Below are 6,000 nucleotides of genomic sequence, written 5' to 3' on the forward strand. Positions count from 1 at the left end.
CTTTAAGATTCTAGTAAATCACTGGAGCAGTTGAAAGGAGGTGTATGAAAAATCATGCTTGCAGTTTCTCTCAAGCTGTACTTTCTACAATTATTATTACACGTGTATGCTACTCAATATATGTATCTGAATCACAGTTTCATGGAGGAAAACCTTACTAGTTTGCTAGTAAGGTCTAGATTGGTTGGTCTAGATTCATGGTTTATGATATTGTCACAGCATATGTCATATATTATATGACTGATACTCAACTACAACAACTAGAATGTTTTCTGTGTAGGCACATTTATTTTCCTTGAAGCAGACAGAGATCCTCTTTCTCCCACTTTTCTCGATTAAACTGAGATGCCTGGGCACAGAAATAGAAAAAAAAAAGCATCAGAAGACCTAAAAGTGTATACAGTTTTGGCATAAGGCAACATTTCTTTATGAGAACAAGGAACTGTTGTTCCTGACCCAATGCTGGAGCCCTAGCCTCTAGGCTGCTGTGTGTCTTCTAAGTTTGGTTCTATTAGCATCTTTTTTAACCTTTGACTAGTTTCCCCTAGCTGAGAAACTGAAGAAACATAAACAAAGACAGACTGGATAATCAAATGTATAGTTATAATGCATAATCCTAAGTATTTAATCTACATATGTAAGGTTATATTTCACCTGTCCTTAGGCGAGGTGGTAGTTTTTGTGAGACCCCCCTCTTTTTCTGCAAGACACTGACAAAAGAGGAAGTGTATATTATTGTTCATGGGAACTCTGAGAGGTAAGGAATCATAAAATGAATCTAGCAAAGTAATAGTGTCATGTTCATTATTGCAAGAGTCAAAGCACAGGATCAAAGGCTCAGGAAAAAACAAAGTTTGACAAAAAAGAATCAGTTGGGAGTAAGGGTCACAGCCAAACAGGAACAAAAGAATAAAGAGCAGAAGAAAACATCTGCAAGCCTTGCTTGTGGGGAGGGAGAAGGAAGTAGGAAGAGGGAGGAACCTTTCCACATACTTGCCCTCAGAGGTTTGCATACATTTGTGTACTCCACATTGTTTGAACCTAATTTATAAAATAATTGTATTTCAGAGATAATGAACATCACAGATGACCTCTCCAGAGGGGTTTCCCTTCCCCTTAAGGGATAGGGGGAAGAGAACTTTCTCACCACAGACTCACCACATAAAGACTTTTAGGGGCTTTAACCACCTAACTCCCATAACTTTTGTGACATATGTTATATATGTGCAGACCTGTGCATATCTTTTTTTTTAAATATAGTCTCCTTATTTCCTTCCTTGTTTCTCATCTCAATCTTTACGTGTGGCTCTGCAAAATAGAGGGGGCAACACTACAAAAGAAAGATCCAGAGGGGGTAGATTCATGTGGGGTGAGCAGAACCAGACTTGCTCTGACTCCTGACAGAGACCCAGAGTAATGAGTCCCAACTTGGGCAACAATCGAGCACTCAGACAGAGGCAGCATAGAATTCACCTTATATTCCTCCCTACTGCCCATAATCATTTTGGGATGGGCCGCAGTAAGCCACTGCAAACCTAGGAAAGCTTTAATTTACACCAGTAGCCATTCTTGCAATCACCTTTCATTCCCATGCCTTAAAGCCAGAAAGATATATGTATCTTCTGCTTAGTAAGCCAGTGGGAAGGCTTGAATAAAACCATTACTTTCACAAAGTGTTCTCAAAAACTAACTTCAGATAGGCAAGGCCAGCTTTCCTAGGCTTCCTCTACAGCCAATGAGGTGAAAAATGTAGGTTAAGAGTTTCCTTTAGTATCTGAGGAGACTATTACTTTCCATTAATATGGAAGTTTCCTGAGCAGAAATAGTCTTTTATATCACTATAGAATATTGCTGCTTCCTTATCTTGTCACGCTTATTTCTTGCAGAAGAGGTTAGCAGCAGTACATCTCCATGGACTAGCCGTCACAGGAATTGGAAAGCATCACATAACTCACCTTTTACCCTTTGCACTTGGGAACACATCAGGAAAACATCCTTTACATGTGTTCTCGCACACAAGCAATTAGGATACACAGAAAATGTTTAGCAGGTAGAAATAGGGTAGAAAATAGCATCCATGAAAGCCATAGTTCTTAGTACTCCCTCTTGCATGATTTCTATGTTTTTACAGTGCATGTTTTGCTCCTCATAATATTTACTCAGCTACTTTTTTATTCAACTGCTCCTGAGGTAATATTATACTTCTATTTATGGCTAATGGGATGTTTAAAGTAGTACAGTCTACTCATCAAAGACCTTGTTCTGCAGTATTCTTATCGTCCTCACCCCTGTAAATTTTTGGAGCAGTTTAATTTCTCACTATATGAGTGCTTTGCATAACTGCTTATAACTCATAACTGCATAACTCATAACTGCTGTCAATTATTTCCTAAATACTGCAAACAAAGGTAAAAGAATAAAACTGGGAGATGATCTTTCCAAGATGCGGCATTAAACCCAAAATAAGAAAGACCCTTTCTCCAGACTCTGACTCAGACTTTTAAAACCTTTTTTCCATCCAATGCACCATAAATGGGTGTTAGATGTGGTCATCAAATTGTCCACGGAAGAGTAAACTTCCCTATCAAATCAGTGGGCATTTTTGCAAACTAGGACTGGTGAACTGTTTTGAGAAACAATGTAAAAATGTTTCATGATGGGAAGGATTGACAATTGGAACAAATTTGTCATGGGCAGTGGCAGATTTTTAATCACTTGAAATCTTCAGATTGATGACTGAACATGTCTTAGTGAGACCCAATTTGTTGGGACCCAGAACCAATTTGGTTGTTGTGGTGGGTTAACCTTGTCTAAGGGCCAAACTCCCACCCAGCTGCTCAATCCCCCCACCACCGCAGCAGGAGAGCGGGAGAAAATAAGATTAGAAAACTTGTGGGTTGAGAAAAAGACAGGGAGATCATTTACCAATTACTGTGATGGGCAAAACTGCCTCAACTCGGGGAAAATTAATTTAATTTTTTACCAGTTAAAATAGATTAGGGTAGTGAGAAACAAAGACAAACATTAAAACAACTTTCCTCCCCCCTCTCCCAGGCTCAGCTTTGCCCCTTCACTCCCAAATCTTCTACCCACCTCAACAGCGGCACAGAGGGATGGGGAGGTGATGTTCAATATATAACAGTTCCTCTCTGCTACTCCTTCCCTATCACACTTCTACCCTGCTCCAGCATGGACTCTCCCAACGGGCTTTATTTCCTGAAGGAAATAACTGCTCCATCATGGCTCCTGCACAGTCTGCAGTGGATACTTGCTCTACTGCCTGGAGCACCTCCACCTCCCCCCTCCTCCTCCTCTTCCTCTGATCTTGGTGTTCCCTCCACTGTTTGTCACTCTTTTTGTTACCTACCTTAATTTTGCCTTTTCTTAAATATTTTCTCAGAGGCACCACCAGCTTCACTGATGAGTTCAGCTGTGTCCTGCGATGGGTTCAGCAAAGGGCACCCCCTGGCCTCCTCCCACAGAGGCCTCCCCCGCAACCCCCCACTGCCAACACCTTGATGTCTACACACAACACAGTTGTCAACAAGGGAAGGAGGTAAAATCCAATGGCTGGTACTAAAGTTTGAGAATCAACATTATGACATTAAAATTTTGTCTATATTAATAATATGCACCAAGTGTTCTCATCTAAGCAAGTGCCGACTACCAACCAGCCACTGCTTCCACACAGTACTTGTAATTGCTTACACCATTTATCTGTAGCCTCTTTGAAATCTGAAAAACAAAAAACATATTTTTGTGGAAGACAAAGTCAGAAATTAAGATTAGTTTGTGAAATTGGGTACAAATCCTACTTTAAGGCTTGTAAATGTTGCAGATTCAGGTGGTTTTGACTGATCAACACTTTACTGTAAATATCACCTACCTTGAAAAATCCACATAGTTTCAATTTCTGCATTTTAATATCTTTCACAAAACTTTCTGCGGAGAATTTGACATACTGTTTAAAATATATGCAGAGAAATTCAAACATAAACATTTTATGACAGTTAAAATATTTGTCTGTATATTTGGAATATATCAACAACATATTGTGTTATGCTGTCTTTGAATATTGAAATATAAAAAAACCAACCTGGATATTCTTAATCATGGTAACACTGTTTTATAAATATGGTAATAAATATTAAAACCTATGTAATGCACATATGGAAAACACAGACTTTTTGAGACACACAGGGTCATTTCTGCTTTGGAAATCATGAACCTTAAGAGAGACAAAAGAGAGAAAAATTTTGGAGCAGAGTCAAGGATTTATGATAGATCTATATAGGAACTGTTGAAGATTTAGGCATCTAGCTGCCATTTTATATGCCTAAATCTAAAGGTTACAACTTCAACACTGTATCTAAGATGAAGCCTAACCCAAGAGGTACCTGTGTCTTTGACTTTAAAGTATTCCAGGTGTGGAGAACTCTGTTCTGGGCATGTCCTTAAAGGCCACCTTCTCCCCAGGTTTCAGCAACACAAAGCATAGCTCACAGCTAAAACTTTCAGGATTTGCAAGCTTCTTTGCAAAAGGTGGGCTTGAATTTTCAGAGCATGTGAAAACCTCACACAGGTGGGATTATCACTAGGCTCTGCTTTTTATGAGATCAGGCTCAGCTCCTTCTTCTACTTGAAAAACTATAATAATTTTTACCTCAACCCTATCCTTGCAACAAGCCATCAGGTATTTTAGGGAGAGGTGTCCTTCTATTACCTTCTGTTGAAATCAGAAGTTTAAGAAATCACCATGCAAGGGGAAAAAAGAAAGCAAATATGAATGAGAATGACTTTTATCATCTAATAAGTAGACTCTCATCTGAAAAACTTCCCATCCTGTTCCATCAATATTTGCCAGATTCTTCCATTAAGTATTCATGGGAGCAAAAACTGGAGTCCTATCTTGAAATACTTCATGTAGCAGAATTATCTTTGATAGTCTTGAGCTGAATGATAGCTCTATCATATCTCCTAGTGATGTTTTCAATCTTAAAGAAAGGTTCCTCTGCTTCAGATGTTAGTTTAAGTCTTGTGCCAGGAGCTGGAAAGCCACTTCTCACCTCCTATGATCCAGGCAAAGTAAAACTCATTGGGCAAATTCTTAGGGAAGAAGGAGGTGGTTTCTAATTCTACCTTGAAAAACCTTATTTGTATTATTTATTTAGAAAGATGGGAGGACAATACAGCTTTATGTATCTGTAGGATAAGGCAGGAGAAATGTGATGGCTGGGATCTTTACTTAAAATTTCAAAAAAAAAGGAAAATGATACATCATGGCTATTAAAACTAGCAGGAGATCTGTTGTGTTCTGTGACATGCAAAATCAATCTGTTCTATATGAATAATATATTAAAAAACAAATAAGTCACCTGGCAGCATATAGTTCATATAGTTCTTCCCTTTCCACTAATCTCTCCATATTCAGTATATGAACTTTTTTCATGTGTTGGTCAGTCAAAGAGAAAGCTGCATGTAAAGGATCTCCTCATGAGATACTTCTGCAGTGATGAAGGAATCAAGTATTGTTTCCTCTTTCCGCCTGAACTTTGCAGAAGGGCAGCTGATGAAGAACCAACCAGAACCAGGCAGATGCCCATTGCTTCTCACTCCTCCAGAATTCACAGGGAAAAATATATAACATCTGGTTAATTTGCTTCTACCATGATTTTCCCACTACCAATATATTTGCAACTAGAGTATGGTGCTAGTAAAAGCTAGAGGCTGACAGCACTTCTGTAGCAAACACTGAATGGAAGAAGTCTTTGTATGAATCATATATGAAACAGCACCAGTAAGAGCAAATAATGCACACACTTATGTGGAAAAATATGTTGGCTAGTACATGGAAACTATATTAAGGCTGCAAGCAGAAAAAGGTGCTAGACTAATAAAGAGAAGGATGCAACTGAGAAAAAAAACAGAATCTGTATAATGATAAAGAGGACTAGTGCATGAAATCAGGTAGCTGAATAGATGGAAGATATCCACTGGGAA

Source organism: Aptenodytes forsteri, unplaced genomic scaffold (genome assembly GCF_000699145.1).
Source record: "Aptenodytes forsteri isolate BGI_AS27 unplaced genomic scaffold, ASM69914v1 Scaffold358, whole genome shotgun sequence".
Lineage (NCBI taxonomy): Eukaryota > Metazoa > Chordata > Aves > Sphenisciformes > Spheniscidae > Aptenodytes > Aptenodytes forsteri.